Genomic DNA, 17,318 nt, shown 5'->3' on the forward strand with positions numbered 1-17,318 from the left:
CCTTTTGGGCTTCTGGAATATAAGGCGGAGTGGGGAGAAGGAGGGTGTTTCCTATCAGGGATTGTAAATTTTCTCTTAAGACTTGTCATTGACATGCCCTGCAATTTTAGAATACGTACTTAACCTGTCTAATCGCGGATTATTTATAGGTAAAAGGAAGGAGAAAATTACCAGTTTTGTGAAATAGTTGTTGTTTCTGAACTTTATGAACAAAACTTATATATATTATACTAAGAAATTTAATCAGGTTATATGTTAGAATTAGATCTAATTCTCTAAATTCTTTAACAGTGAGGATCAGTACATGTAAGCCATGACAGCTAAGTACTGTTGGAAATATACACCGATGGATAAGAAGTAATACTGGCCAAAGGAAAATAGAATTGAAAAAAAAAAAAAAACCACTTTATTTATCTTTTATCTAGCAGATACTTTGTAATTGAGTGCCAGGAAGCAGTTAGAAAATATGTCATAGTTCAGAATTGGAAGGGATGATTTTCTGGGGGCATTCAGAACAGTCTTCATGGAGTACAATGGTATGAGCTGGATTCCGAAGGGAGAGTCGAATTTGGGTGGGTGGAGCCTAAGAAAAAGACACAGTCAAAGGCAGCATCATTAGTAGAGGAAGAATGAAAAAATAGGGTACTGAGGGAAATGGCCTATTTATGTTATGGGTAATAAAATGCAGTAGGTTAGTTAACCTTTACTCAAAGCCAGGCACTTGCTAAACTAAGTATTTTACATATTTTATCTTATTTAAATCTTTATGATGAGCCACTGAAGTGTGAATTTATGGATAAAGAAATCAGGACATGATGTAATAACTAGTACATGGCTGAAGTTGAACTTGAAGTCAGAGACTGGGGCTTTGCCCGCTAGCCTCTCTTCGCTGAGGTTGGAGGACCTTTGGTAAAAGAGCATGATGTACATTTCCTTCCGGAAGCTCCAGTCACTCTTGGGGTATGTTTGAGCTAGAAGAGGAATGTGTTCCTCTCAGTTTGCCTCCTCTCACCCTCCTGTCACCACCCACTCCTCTCTTTGAAGCTGCATTCAGATTATAGACAAAAACTTTCGACTTGAAGATCTGATCTTACAGTGTTCCAAGGTCTGTATCTTAGGTTTCCTGAACCTTCCCATGTGTCCAGTGCCCTACCAGTGCCTGTACCTTCATTTGGAATTAATTTCCATTTTCTGAAATCTCCTTGTCTTCTCTTTCCTCTACTTTTCCTAGGTTCGTACCTCTACATGAAGGACCCTTTCTCATCTGTGGACCGCCCCCCCATCCTTTTGTACTATTCTCATTTATTGTTAAATACTGAACCACTTAATCCTTGAGCTCATATAAAATTTGAAAACCTATTTCCGTGCATGCATCAAAATGAAATTTAACCATTGACACTACATATTTCATAGGAAATGGCCTTTATAATTATTTAATGTAGGATTGCCCTTCCCCCCTCCCCAATCTAGTGTCCCAAAGAATCACAAGCCAGTATGTGTAGTAGTCAGAATAGGCTAAGGTTAGGTTGCAGTAACAACCACCACAAGAGCCCTAATGACTTATAATAAAAAGTATTTCCCTCTTACTTCTGTGTGTTTTGGCAGGAGGAACGTGCTTATCACACACGTCCAGAGGAAGCTGCACTTGGCCACTTTGCTTCCCAGTCACCTGGTCAGGGGTTGAGAACGCCATAAATCACACACTGGCTCTTAGCACTTCTGCCCGGTAGTGATGCTTGCCACTTGTGAAGACATTTCACTGATTTCACATGGCCTCACTAAATGTCAAGGAGACAGGGAAGTGCAGTTCTACCATATGGTGGAAAGTAGGGGACAAATGGAAATATTTAGTCAACAATACTGCAGAGTGTGAAAGGTTAGAAATTGGAAGCCAGTTCTTTTGAAATGTATGCTTATTAGCAGTTTGTAAAAATGTGGTCAAATCCAGCAGTTTGGAAACTCTAACGAAAAATCCTTAAGACGTGATGACGGGTCTTGTGAAATCATTGTCGGTTTAAAACATTGAATTTGTGGTATGTGCTTAAACTTAACTCGGGAAATGTAAGCACTTCATGGCTGGGGTACAAAGACATGTGTTAAAGTCATCTTGGTCCCTAATAGCGTGAAAGAAAAATACAGTGTCCTAGCAAGTAGGGTGAGTTATCCTTGGATATATATTGTGCTTGAAGGATGCTTTTTTGGGGGGAGAGAAGCCATGGTCATCATGTACAATTTATCAGAAGCAGTGAGCAGAGTTTGGATGAATCAAAATTTCACATTGAAATGCTTCTCTGTAGGTGTTTGGAGCTTTATAAAAATACATAATCATTTTCTTACTATATATTCTTTTTTGGTTTATTTTCATTTGTCAGTACTAATTAACAACCAGCACTTGTCAACGCTGATTGCTGTGTTTTAATTGCCTTTTGCAAAGAGAAGGTATATAAAAGTTGACTTCAGGGACATTAATATAAATGTAGTGTTGGAGAGAAATCTTAGTCTCTTCTGTGTGTGGACATTGCTAAACCATATCACAGGTCCTCACTCCTAATTTGAATATAGGAGCTTAACTACCTACGTAGGTATATCTGAGGATATGGGAGGGGAGGAGAAATGAAGAAAATACTTACCCTAAAATTACTTGCTTGTAAAACTTCTTAGGAAATACCTCATTTTTTGGAATGAATAATGACTGTCAGTATGATCAAGTATACAGACACCAAAAGAGGAAGTCTAAAAGCAGTATCTGTCTGATCCAAAAAACTTAACCAGTAATTGCTTTTTCCTGTGTTTTGTTTTTATTGCACAAGAGCATCTCCTTCCGTTTCTTATATGTAAGTTAAACATGTCTGAGTAGATCTCTTAGCCTGCTTTTGCCTCACAGCAATTGTGCTAAAAATTATCTAGAGATGGATTAGCATAAATTAAAGATTAAATACGGAAATCATAAACTATTCCATGAAAATAATTAAAAAAAAAAAAGAGAAATAAGGATTAATTGTAGGTCTTCTTTTTGTATTTAGCAATTTTTCTTAGGGAACATTATTCTCCTGCCTCTCAGACAGTGTGCGCAATGGCTCAGAAGGCCCCCCACCCCTAGGGTTTGTATTTCCATAACCTACCAAAAGAAGAGCTGATTTGCATATGCCAGGCCTACTTCCATTGGAGGGCAAGATCATGCAGTTAGCTTCTTTGTGGCAGTGTGTGAGAAGGAAAAGGAGGAGGGAGAACCTCATGGTATTGCTGTATGTAGCAGAAAGTTAAAGGACAAGAGAGCTTTAAAATTTGGAGCACTCGAACATTAAATTCTGTTCTCAGTGGTGCGGTGCATATAGATGAGATTTTTAAAATGATACATCCCATAATTCCTTTTGCTTCTATTGTATAGTCGACCTGCAGGTGTTTACCAAGTATTTCTTAGCTTAAGGTACTAAACTATGGCTGAGTTTTCATTTCTATCCTCCTCTTCCTGTCCCCTCCCTCCCGACCTGTCAGGAATATAGGGTTTTCATGGGCTTTCATAGCAATACCTCTTAAACTTACAGGCTAATGCAAAAAACAGAACCAACAAAATGAGTTGGTTATGTTGGTTTTGATCACTCCATGTCACTCTGAGGAATCTCGTCAGTCAGATCAAGTTTATTATTCTGTCTAAACTCACAGACTTTGTCCATTGGTCAGTTTTACATATATAGCACTGGGTTGAAGGATATCATTCACTTGACAACAAAATACTGACTGTTACAAGCTCACATATTTGGGGGAAAAGTTTTTCAGGCTTAACAAAGTATTTGGAAAAGCCTTACGGATACTTGTGAGTATCCGTAATTGTGAGTTTTCACAATTAAAGAACTAAACCCTTGATTCTCTTGATGTGAACAATTTGAGATGCACCTCACCCCCTTTATAGGTCAGGCTGTGGAAGATGTGAATGTGATGACTGTGTGCTTGGTGAATTAAAACCAAACGTGATTTCAGCAAATGATGGAAAAGAGTGAAGCATGCCTTAAATTATCTGCCTCAGATATGATAAGAAGACTTGGCTAGGGAAAGAAATGGGAGGTGTTTATATTTTGAGCCTTCTATTACTTTACTCTGAGTAAAGTCAGTTTGTGTTCTGTGATGGAGTCCCAGGCTCCACGTTGGAGCCCATGTGGATCAGTAAATTGTGCACTAGGAAAGACCTCATCTCTAGCCTTAGGAAACACCTCATACTTGGACCAGTTGTGGGCAAACCCATCCCCATGGCTAGCAAAATAACTTCAAAAACAAAGCAAGCCGGCAGAAATCACCCAGATACGTGGGTGACGGGAGCAAGATGGGGGACCCTCACACCATCATTTTCATTGCGCCGCACACTATACTACTTACATTAGAAACAAGCAGAAGTCTAGAGGTTAAAGCCTGGTATTAAATTCTCCAGTGATGCAGGAATAAGTGTTAACAGCTGTGCCTGGGTGCTTTCCCTTGCTTTGTCTTGGAAATATATCACCATTCAAGAGAAACTAACTACATACCTTTGGAAAAATGTTTCTCTACCATCTTGTGCAAATCCGTGTAAATCTTCTCATTTCTTCCCCCTTTTCAGAGTTAAGTCACACAAGTATCCGTAAGGCTTTTCCAAATACTTTGTTAAGCCTGAAAAACTTTCCCCCCAAATGCATAGCGTGTCCAAACGGCTGCAGATTATAGCCAAATGTGAGTATGTGTGCACATATGGAGTGAAGCGAGTTTTTAAAATGTGGGTGGCAGTGTCTTTAAACTCAGACTCGGGATGCTTTACACAGTAGTAGGAAACATCAAGGATCAACTTGACATTCTTTCAAAAGCAATCAGAGTTCTGGAGAGAGGCGGGAAAATGGGAATGTGGCCTCACCTTTTACTCCTCAGTTAAGGACGTAAACGAATTCCCTGCTGTGTTGTTGATTGTTTTTTCCAGACGATCTTCGCATACTGAGTCCTCGGAGTATGGAGTCATTGCCCTGGACTCATTTTTTCCTTCCTGGAGGTATAAATAGACTGCTGACGCCCTCGCTTTCTGCAGTCTGTGCATCATTCATACCGTACATCTCCTTTCTAGGTCACAAAGCTTTTAAAAAAATTAGCAGCAGTAGTGGCATGTGAGAAGATGAGCCCGTGACCCCCTCTCTCACCTCGAAGCCATGCTTTTGAGAGCATCCAGACAGCAGCGCGTGGAAACATGACATTTGGGTGGTTCAAGAATATTGGAGGGGAGAATAGCCGTTCTTACAAATAGTTCAAAAATAGCATCGTCTGAGCATTTTTTCCCTCCACCCTTTCTCCTCTATACGCCTGAAAGGAAGCTCTTCCCATCTGAGGCACAACAAGGAATTTGTGTCTTGTGAGAATTTGAGGAGCCCTCTCCGGCTGCAATGTCTGCTGCCTTCTCCCCTTGTCCAATCAAATCAGCTCAGATCCTGAGAAAATGTCCTTTCCCTTTTTCCTCTCTCCTCTCCAGTAAAAATGGTCCCGCTTCCAGACAAGTCATTTATTATTGAGTGTCTCCCGAGGGAGGGACAGCGGATCAAGTTTTGAGAGGGGACGACGAGGCGGGGAATGTTACTCTCTGTTCTCCTCCAGCCTCTTTGCTTTGCCGGTCGTCGGTGATCTTGAATCCGGTCCTTCCACAGAGGGCTCATGGCCAGAGATAATCTCATATTTGGGTAAGGCTGGAGCAAGGTGTGTGAGAAACCGAGGCAACGCCTTTGTAGTCGTCACTGAATTTGGGCCCCGGACTCCAGTTCATTCATCTCATTGTTCTCTTCTCTGTCTGTACATAGCTTTCAGGCACTATTAATTCTCTGAGTAAATATCGGAGTGCCTACTATGCGCCAGCCTGTTTTAAGCCTTTAGAATACCGGTTAACAGTTAGCTACATCTGTTCTCTTTAAATTTCATTCTAATTGATATTATCTCAGCTGGAATAAGTGCTGCCAAGAGAAATCAAGCAGGCTGGGTGCTACCAGTATGTAGGTATGGAGCGATGCGTTGTGTTTTATGTAGGTGGGCTGAGGAAGATTTAACTGATACAGGAGCATTTGCTGCTTTCTGGGGAGTAGGTGACATGCACTCGCTGGGGGAAATGCATTCCATGCAGGGAAGAGGGCAAGCGGCACTCTCACAGCTGAGGGCACAGCGGATGAGCAAAGGGCAAGAGAAGTATGTGACGAGTGGTCATAGAGGGAGCAGTGGGACACAGCACGGAGGCCCTCACAGGCCGTGCTGGGGCCTGGGCGGCGAAGAGATGACATTTCTGAAGAGTGGCACCATCTGATCTGCTCTGCAGAAGAGTCATGGGGGGTAGAGACGAGACAGGCAAGTGCGGGCTTCTGCTTGGGTTTTGATGAATACATCAAATGTCCTTTTATTTAGAGGAAGATGCATGTCAAAATTTTGAGCCGATGAGGTCTTGATAGGGGATAAGAAGTCTGAGAATATGTTCAAGGTAGTCGACAGTTTTTAACTGAGAGTGTGTGGGATGAGCTGGTGAAAAGACCAGTGACGTGCAGAAAGGGGTTTCGTGTTTATAAAGGTTGCTGTTTCAATCTAGTACTTTTTTTTTTTTTAAGATTTTATTTATTTATTTGACAGAGATCACAAGTAGGCAAAGAGGCAGGCAGAGAGAGAAGGGGAAGCAGGCTCCCCGCTGAGCAGAGAGCCCAATGTGGGACTCTACCCCGGGACCCTGGGATCATGACCTAAGCCGGAGAAAGACGCTTGACTGACTGAGCCACCCAGGTACCCCTAGTGTACAGTTGTTTAACTACTTAACTAGTTAACTTAGTAAACTTTGAAGCTAGTTTTATCCCCTCATCTTGTGTGTGACACTTGCACCTATTAAATTTCTTTTTGTTACATTGCTCTGACCTGACTTGACTCACCAGGCCTTTCACCTACTGAATCTACCTTTTTCCTCTGTCTAAACAATCTGACCTCCCTCTCATCACCTGCGCTGTTCCTTTAAGTCTCAGCTCAGATGTTACTTCCTCTTGGAATGCTTCCCGCATCCCCAGCCTCTAGTGTTGGTGCTCCTGAATCGGGGCTCTTCTCCGTGCACATGAGACTTCTCATATCTCGCACTGAGTTGTAGTGACTCACTTAGACGAAGTTGTGCAAAGGCAAGAATGATCTCTATGTTGTTTGGTATTCATGTTCTTGGTGTCTGCATTAGTACACAGAACATAGTGGTCAATAAATGCCTCTGGATAGAATGGAATCAAAATACATACATTTCTTTAAATTTGGAAGTTGAGATGCCTGGGTGGCTCAATCAGTTAAGCATCTGACTCTTGGTTTTGGTTCAGGTCATGATCTTGAGGTAGTGATATTGAGCCCTACATCAGGATCAGGCTCCCGAGCTCAGGTCGCTGTCTCCTTGGGGTTCTCTCTCTCCCTCTCCCTCCACCCTTCCCACTGCTTGCTCTCTTTCTCTCAAATAAATAAATAAATAAGTAATAAATAAAATCTTTATAAGAAATGGAGCTCAGTTGTTTTAATATATAAGTTTCCCCCTTCCTGGTCATCAGTGTTAGAACTGAAGTCATCTTTGACATTTACCTCTCCCTCACCCACTAGTGAAATCATTCACCAACTTTTGACAGGTTTGCTTCTCACTGTATCACCAAACGGTCGTCATCTTCTCATTGTCCTAATTAAGGTCCTTGTTTTCTTTGCTGGTAGGTAAAATAAATTTGGGAAATGCTGGTTAAATAGTTAGTGGTTTGATCACCACAGGGTTTGACAAAACCTTTAGAGAAGGATCACTGTGAACATTCCCAGGAGAAATCTAGGCTAGAACATTCCCTGTGTTTATTTGGTCAGAGAATCCTTTTGGTCTCAGAGCAGCTGATGTGGTTAATGATCTGTAGAACTCACCTGGGAAAATGCTGGCAGAGATGGGGCACTAGCTGCCCTCTCTTCACGGGCTGAAGATCATTTGGTTTTAACCTAATGACAAGCCATAGACAGCCAAGACATGTCAGGGAAGCATGCCAGACCCTTGCCACTGAGTGACCTCTGACTACCATACCCTTTTCACAATTTGGCACCATTTTACTCTAAGCGATGGGGCTCTGAATGGGGAAATGCACACCTTATTCACCTGCCAGAAATGCTATTTCTTCTCACCGTGCTGCAGATTGCCTGCTTTCCTTGATGCTGTCTTAATAAGATTTTAAAGAGTTAATGGCCTCTGTCTTCGGGCACCTTCAGAAAAAACATTGTAGTACTCTTAATTTAATGCCTCTCCACATGGTTTGAATCAATAGGTTCAAGAGATTTCATAGCCAACCTCATGCATGTTTGGTGGCAGGCTTATGGACTTTTGGTTTCCAGATTTGTGGGGTGTGTGTGTGTGTGAGAGAAATGGTAAAGGTGTATTGGCAGCAAAACTATGGAAAAAGAAAATCATCATTTGTCAGAGAATTCAAGAAATAAGTAAAATAGAAAGTTCAACTTTTGGGTCAAAGAGGCCAGAGAGGAAAGCCTGTAAAATGTTAGATGCTCTTTGCCCTTGTTTTAAAATTTAAATAGAGATGATATTCAGGAGATCATGTTGTGGACACACTGATTATCCCATTCCACTTCTCCAGTTGCATAAGGCACAGATTATTCTTCCAGATCTGTTACCCTCACATCCCACATTTGATTGATCTGTACGTCTTGTTGCACCCAGCTTCAGAATATGTTCAGCGTCTCACTGCTTCCCACCTACACAGTTTCTGTCCCGGTCTTGGTATCACCTGTATGATTGCACTAGGCTTCGCAACAAGTTCTGCTTCTGTCCTTGCGTCGCTATAGTTTGCTTATCACACAGCACTAGCGCTGGTCCTTTGAATGTTGAGTCAAATGCTGTCATTTCTCTGCAACCTGGTGATTGTCTCACCTCTCCTTCAGAATAAAATTTAAAATTCCTAACATAGCCCATGAGTCCAACTGTGACCTGTTCACCTGCTGTGTCTTTGCCTTCATTTTCTAACTTGTTCCCTATTACTCCTTTGGTCACATCAGCTCATTGCTCTTGTGTGAACCTGTGGAGCGTGTCCTTGTCTCAGGGATTTTGCACATACTGTTTCCTCTTCCTGGAATGTACTTCCGTTCCATACCCATGTGGTTTCTTCTCTCATTTGCTTGCAGTCTCTTGGTCCAGTTTTCCTCACAGTCAGTGGTGTTATCTAAGGTCACTGTCATGAAAGCACTTCGTTTACTATACTCTGTCTTCACCTGACTGTATTTTTCTGCATTGTCTGTATCACCGCATGGCACGTGTTATTTCTTACTGTTCAACTCCGACTGGAACGCGAGCTCGAGGACTTGGCTTATCTTGTTCACTGCTAAGAACAGTGCTTGTAACAGAGCTCCTGGCACATAGTAGGCATGTGACTGCTGCTTGCTAAATACACGGAAGTGAAGGCATCCATGGGCAAGCTTTCTTGTGCATTGTGGCAGTCAACATTCATGAAGAAATGGTAAGCTGCTTTGCATTCTCTCTCTGTCATCTCTGTATGTTTATGCTAAAATTGGTAAGCTTTCTAATTAGCAACATATAGGTAAACACCTCACGAATTGTTGCTCTCCTGTTTCTCTCTTTTGTGGCATATGGGGCAGGCGGACATTTAAGAGTGTAGCAATGTTGGGAAAAGGTCAAAGCAATAGGAAGTAGAATAGTCCATTTAGATAATAGCTCTTGAATCTGCCTGAGCACATTTTAGGGACTGTTGCTTTAGCTAAAGCTTTTCTAAAGCAGAACATCAGAGATCCCTTAATATTTCTGTCAGTGTAACATTTTCAAGAGTAAAAAAATTGGCACTTGACCACAAAGTACAGTATTTTTCCTGTGATGGAAAATGCATGAAGGAAAATACCAAAAATTATGGGTTAAAAATTAACTGCCTGTGTAAAGTTATGTGCAGGACATCTTGACAAACTCTTTTGGTTCCCATGTGAAGGGATCGTTATCCTCTGTAGCAGCACTCCAGGAGAGAGAGAGAGAGAGAGGGAGCGAGAACAGGGAACAGGGAGAATTAGAGGCATTTACTGTGGAGAATTGAAGGCATTTATTGTGTTCTGCCCTGTAAAAATTTGCTAAGTGATGGAGAGCGATGTAATTTGTTTCATAAAGTAGAGAAACAGGTAGACTTTTAAAACACTGGATTTTGTAGTGTGTTCTCTGACAAGAAGAGACATATATAAATCTGGGTGAGGATTTAATAAAATAAATAGGAATATTTCACCTTTGAACCATAATATTTATATCTTAGAGCTGACTTCTTAGAAGCTTGTATTTCCAAAAGCGTTGATGAAAACATGTATCTGTTTGTGTTGTCAGGTAGCCCAAATCCTGCATAACCTAAATTGATAGCTATGAAGCTAAATTTATAAATAACAGGAGCAATTAAAAATATGGCAGAGTTGGCCAATACTGTTGATATACTGATAAAAAGAATCCTTACCAAAAATTTGCTGGAAATCCAATTCAATGTTTGTGTGTTCATATGGTTCAACCACGAGACCAGGCATTACCTCGTAGTTGAACAACTAGTGATTTGATTATTTCAGTATATTTTAATTTTAATTTTAAATTTTTACTTTTTTATTCACATATAATGTAGCATTTGTTTCTGGGGTACAGGTCTGTGATTCATCAGTCTTGGACAATTCACAGCATTCACCATAGCACATACCCTCCCTAGTGTCCATCACCCAGCCACCCTATCCCTCTGACCCCCTCCATTCCAGCAGCCCTCAGTTTGTTTCCTGAGATTAAGAGTCTCTTATGGTTTGTCTCCCTCTCTGGTTTCCTCTTGTTTCATTTTTGGTTATTTCAGTTTATTAATATAAAGTTCTAATAATCTTTTTATAGTTCCCTTTTTTCTTTATGGAGTAGCAGTTAGTCACTGCTAGAAAGAATTAAGGTTCTGACTTTGCCCAGCAGATTCGAGTGAAGAGCTTATGCTTTTGGGTTTATTTTCCAACTGAGGACCTTTCTGAGAATAACTGCTCTCACTCTGTGAGCATGGAGACGCTTTTGTCAGTTTACCTTAATTTTTGCTTTGCCTGACTTATGTCAAAGCCTCCTTCCCAGCACATCCTTTAATTCTCTTTTATTCAAGCCTAATCAGTCATTTCATTCCCAGGGTTGTGTCTCTTGACAACAAAAAACAAAAAAACAAAACAGAACAAAAAAAACCCCAAAACCCAACAACAAAACCCACATAAAACAGAAAAACAAACCTGGAAATTCACATAAAGATAAAATCTCAGGCAAATTCTGAGAAAGGACTTGATGGGGAAAGTAATCACCCTCCTAATAGGAAGAACCCTAAAAAGAAAGGATTCTAAATTTTAATTCTAGGCAGGGAACATTTTTTTATGCCTTTTGTTCTATTTGTTTGTTTGTTTGTTTGTTTATTTGACAGAGAGCACAAGCAGGGTGAGTGGGAGAGGGAGAAGTAGGCTCCCCAGTGAGCAGAGAGCCCGAAGCGGGACTCAATCCCAGGACTCTGGGATTATGACCTGAGCCAAAGGCAGACACTTAACCGACTGAGCCACCCAGGCAGTTTGTTCTGTTTTTGCTAACAAATTTATACTTAGACCTTAGATTTATATAGCTATACTCAATTTTTATAGGACTTTCAATAGTATTATATTTATATTATTTCACTTGTGGCTAAAACATGGCATGTATGTATTAAGGGTATGTGTGTATATAAGTATGAATTTGTGTATATACATGAAGACACACAACACATGTGTCAAGAATGTATATACATACCTTAACTCATATGTGTTTTATTTTTGTGTATATGAATAATGTAATTCTGTATATGTTTTACATAGAAATTATTATATAATATTGTCCTCTGTAGTAAGTGATAGATCCAGACTAGACTACAGTATTTTCTTCTGTAGTAAGTGGTAGATCCAGAATAGAATATTGGTTCCATAAAGTCTGAAGTCAAGTGTTAGAAAAGGATACAATGTCTCTATTCAAAGGTATTATAAGGGTTAATCCACTTTTGGGAGTTAGATGGTAGAGTGTTTCTTATCTGAGTTGTTATGTCTGTTAAAGAATAACTTGCAATATAATTGTCATAGTTGGTATATGGCAATGTTGTAAAATTTAAAAAAAAAAAAAACCTTGTAAACAATGTCCTGATAAAATTAATAAACATGTCAGATAAATTGCCATTTAGAAAAGCTATGCTCATTTCCCTAAAATTGCTGTATCTTGAGCCTATCTTCTGTACAGGTTTTCATGATGTTCTTTGGTTAGTTATTATGGTTATTCTGGTGGTTCCATTAGATATTAACTTTCCTAACTAACGGATGTGATCTTTGACATTTTTTCTTCAAAAATATTTCCAGATCCTTTTTTCTCCTGGATTTCAGGAGCGTGGATACGTTAATCTACTAGCGAGTTTTTATCTGTATGTGCTCATCTTCCCATGGATTTGTTATTTATAAACGAGTTAGCTGTGCTGTCACAAAAGTAGGAAGGACAGTGCCTGGTTAATAGATTTCCTAACTGTCCTTCTGTTGGTTATTTCTCATGGGGAGATGCCAGTTTCCATGTCCATTTCTTTTCAGAATAATATTGAATTTGTTGTCACTGTTTTTATTTTTTTACCTTGTCACTTATATTCTGAATTTCATCAGTTTATATAAATATTAACTCAAAAACCTATTTTGGAATACCTCGTTTTTCTTAAGATTTATCTACTTATTAGAGAGCAAGAGCACATGAGTTAAGGAAGGGGCAGAAGGAGAGGGAGAGAGAGAATCCCAGGAAGACTCTATGCTGAGTGGGGAGCCTGACCCCAGGCTCAAGCTCTTGACAATGAGATCATGACCTAAGCCAAATCACCAGTCAGATGCTTAATGACCTGGGCCACCCAGATAGGTGTCCCTGGAATGCTTGTGTTATGTTGGGAGAATCTCTTTGTATTGGTTTAAGAGTGGACTGAGATTTAGTTTAGAAGTGGCATGTAGTCAGCCTCTCTCTCTTCTTTCCCTACTGGTGTGCCCTTTAGGAACAAAGGAGGAGATGTGTGCGGGAGACAGGTTGACATTCAGCCCATTGCCTGAATCTGGGAGATGTTTTTACTAGCTAGAACTAAAATGAAACTTGGAGTCAGTCCCCTTGGCTTTGCTGCACTTAAATAGGAAGACAAGCTGTTGTTCCCAAGATTCATGCTGTAGAAAAGAAAGACAGATGTTAGGATGCTGTCCATTTTATGGTGTGGATGCAGCCTTTTGAGACCATCAAAATGTTTCCCATTTATAATAGTTAAATTGTATGGTATTCACAGTGTTTCAGAGAGTGTTTGAAAAATGCTTATGGTGAAATCTTAAGGGAAAAACAGTGACTTTTTTAAACAAGTGTGTAAGGGAATAAAAAATATGCAAATAAAAGTGCATAGTTAAATAGTGAAGGAAGTAAGTCAGATGTGAACAGTGCTTCCTTGTCAGATGGAGGAATTGGGGGTGATGTTTTCCCCTAATTAATGTTTCTTTGTATTTCTCAACTTTTATAGTAAGCATTTGTTATTTGTGACTTTTTGACTTTGAGTATGTATCAGGGTGCTAAATATATTTATTTTTAAATATTTATTTGTGAGAGAGAACGAGTGAGCATGAGCAAGTGGGGAGAGAGGCAGTAGGTAAGGGAGAGAGTGAATCTCAAGTGGACTTCCCACTGAGGACGGAGACCTACACGGGGTTCATTCTCACGACCCTGAGATCATGACTTGAGCCAAAACCAAGAGTGGGCTGCTTGATGGACTTTACCACTCAGGTGCACCAAGTTGCTATTTAAACAAAAGACAATAGGTGGAAAGGATAAGGGTGCCTCACTTTTAGCATATGTAATCTCATGTAAAATTCTCAACAGTCTTGTGATGTGGGCTTTTATCAACATTATGTGATTAAGAAATGGTTGGAAAACAAAAAAAAGAAATGGTCAAACTGAGGTAAAAGCGCAATCTGTCGGACCCAAACACTGCGCTCTTAATGTCACACCTTGTTATAAACAAAATCATCCTGATAAGAAAGCTTCAAAGGTAGAAAATATACTAACAGGTACTTATAGCTGGGTGATATGTAAGACTGAGGAATGATAGACCTGTACCGTTCAATAAATAATTTATGTTAATTAAAAAAAAAAGAAAACATTTAGGGGTGCCTGGGTGCCTCAGTCGTTAATCTGCCTTCAGCTTGGGTCATGATCCCAGGGTCCTGGGATTGAGCCCTACATTGGGCTCCCTTCTCAGTAGAGGGTCTGCTTCTCCCTCTCCCACTCCCCTTGCTTGTGCGCACACTGTCTCTCTCTCTCAAATAAATAAATAAAATCTTAAAAAAAAAAAAGAAAAACATTTAAAAATTTTTTTGAAATAAGCATTATTTCTGTCTTTTAAAATTTGTGTAGCTTTCCATATGTTTTCTTATTAGTAACATAATATATAAAGAAAAAAACAGGTATAATTTGACCATCAAGATTTCAACGTTTGAAAGTACCTTGCTCGTATTTGTGTTGGGTGTGTATAACATGTATATTCATCTATATCTTTATATATATTCAAAGATTTTGCTGCATTAACATGAAATATATACATCAGAACTTTCAATTAAATGCGAGGAATGACAGGAAGAGGAGGTGTTTTTGAGTTATATTGATTTTATTGCATGGCAGTACACATTCAGAAAGGTGGAACTCATTTTAATATAAGCAGCAAGAGATTGAATGAAAGGAAGCAATTACAAAGGTAACAGAAGGACTGTTGGTGCCAGAAGGAGAAAGAGTTGCTGCCCCCCAAATCAGAATGCTATTCACCCCCCAGGGTGGGAGGCCAGGAACATGTATTTGATTCTGAGCTCCTGGAAGGAAGGGCTGCTGCTTCTGTTGCTGCTGGTGAAACAATCCTGAGTCCTTGGCTCCCAGAGGCCAGCACTGCTAGTATTTCTGAGATTGAGAGGCTGGATGCCAAACACTAGCAGTGGTTCCCAGGAACCTGCTGCTGATGCTGTTCCTATTAAAGACAGAAAAAGAAATAATAACTTTTTCTTTTACCACCTGCAAATTTCTAACTGGTGCCTCCATTGGCAGAATAATTTATGAAAGCATAGTGTCGCTAGGAAATGAATGGTTGGAGACTTGGGGTGCTAGCACGAAAGATACATGGACTTTTCTGTAGCACCTCATACATAGTTTATAAGAAGAATGCAGTAGAAAAAGTCTAAATCCTGGTAAATGACAGAGATCATTAAGCTTTTGGAATAACATGAAAATTGTTTATGTTAGTGTTGTGGTAGAAGTCACATAATTGATTTGTTACAACGAAGAATACTATTTTATCCATATGTGTATAATTTTAGTAGTCTTTTTAGGATTATTATCAATACTTCTTTAAAACATTTGCTACTTAAAAGATGGCAGGGTGCCTGAGTTGCTAAGTTGGTTAAGCAACTGCCTTAGGCTCAGGTCATAATCCCAGGGTCCTGGGATTGAGCCCCATGTCAGGTTCCTTACTCAGCGGGGAGCCTGCTTCTCATTTTCCCTCTGCCTGCTACCCTGACAGCTTGTGCTCTCTCTCTCTTTATGTCAAGTAACTAAATTAAAAAAATCAAAAAAATGAGAAAAAAAAAGATGGCTTTGGCTCAGTTATTGTAAAGGCTGTATCAGTTTAAGTAGGCACATGGGGGTTGAGCGCCAAGGTGCTCTTTACTTTCTCCCTGTTGTTTCAGCTCTCTGCTCCCATGCACATAGTCAGACACTGCCCTTCCTGTTACTCAGGAATAGGTGAATGCTATTCATCAAATAGCATCAATAGCATTAATGTTAATTCATCAACAGGTGAATGCTATTTTGTTTTTAGTTTAGCCACCATCATTCTTTTTATTTTTTAAATGAAAAGAATTTATTTATCTAAGAAAAAGAGCACTCATGAGTAAGGGGAAGGGGCAGAGAGGGAAACAGACTTCCCACTGAGCAGGGAGCCAGACGTAGGGCTCGATCCTGGGACCCTGGGATCATGACTTGAGCTGAAGGCAGATGTCTAACCAACTAAGCCACCCAGGCACCATCATTCTTGATAAAATACAACTTTAACTGTTCATGTAAATAATATGTACCTAGTATGTACTTTAGTATTTCTTAAATGTGGAGTCCGTATTAGTGGTAGTAGTAAAGATTGTTTTGTATGCAGCCAGAAATGCTTGTGGGTCATATATGTGTTTAATATATATTGATTGCTTTTCAGTTCTGTTCTAATCTTTCTGATTAAACAGAAAGGATCAGATCTCAACAGAGTGATAGTTTGCCTTTGCATCCTTCCAACACTTAACTGATCTCCCTTTGTGAAAAAGAGAGCAAGCCTTGGTCTCAAGAGTGTTTGTCAAGAAGTAGTCTCGTGTTAGGTTATAATGGCATGGCAGTGCTTCTCACTGAATTTAATTTTATGGCAACTTTCCACTTACATGAAGTGTTACTGAGTTTTAATTTAAGTAGTAATATAAAGTTTAAAAAGATAAATTCATTGAAGAAAATTCCAATTTAAGTGGACTATACTATATGGGTGGTTAATGCATAATATGGTAAAATCACGATGATGATAGCTATGTGAATAAATTTTGGAAACAGTGCGATATAGTACATTTACATCCATCTTTTCCTTCTTTCTAGTTACTTTGGCCATAAAGATATTAAGCATAAAAGGAAAGACTTATCTGGAAGTTAGACTACAATGATCATTTTTATCTGCTTTCTTCCCTGAGTAATCTATATTAAACTTTGGGTTTAACACAGCAGTTAAAAGGGATGATGATCGTTAATTACTGATTTTTTTAAAACCACAATTTCTCTTAAGATAACTTTATAGCAAATATTAGCATTTTGACCGCTTGGTTCACCAAATGAACAAAAGACAGATACCTATCAGAATGTCAGTTTGCAAGTTTATGATATCCGGTCCTATTCCAAAAATGGTGTATCTACCTACAGTATAATAGAGGTATAGATAGTATCCAAAGATTTTTGAAAGATAGCAATTAGAATGAGAATAAAAAAGAATGTTATAGTCAGGGCAGTGCCTGGCTGGCTTTGTCAGTTAAGCATCTAAGTCTTGATTTTGGCTCAGGTTGTCAGCTGAGGGTCATGAAATGGGCTCTGAGATCTGCAGAGACTCTGCTTTTTTCCTTCTACTTCTGCCCCTTCTCCTGTTCTCATGTGTACACTCGGTCTCTCAAATAAATAAACAAATCTTAACAACAACAACGAAAGAACATTAGACGCAAGAAAAGTG

The 17,318-nt window shown here is 39.6% G+C and overlaps 1 protein-coding gene across 3 annotated transcripts in view; it reads left to right on the plus strand.

The window, feature by feature from the left end:
• Positions 1 to 17,318, plus strand: part of PDE3A (phosphodiesterase 3A) — a 319,769-nt gene that overhangs the window by 77,975 nt on the left and 224,476 nt on the right. Inside the window, exon 1 of one of the 3 annotated variants that reach the window (XM_082740634.1) lies at positions 5,618 to 5,684. The exons of the other annotated variants lie outside the window; for them this stretch is intronic. The gene's annotated coding sequence lies outside the window, so the exon portion shown is untranslated. Of the gene's footprint in view, positions 1 to 5,617; positions 5,685 to 17,318 lie in introns of those variants that run through there. 3 annotated transcript variants of the gene reach the window in all.

The sequence above is a fragment of the Mustela nivalis genome (assembly GCF_964662115.1).
Source record: "Mustela nivalis genome assembly, chromosome: 7".
NCBI lineage: Eukaryota > Metazoa > Chordata > Mammalia > Carnivora > Mustelidae > Mustela > Mustela nivalis.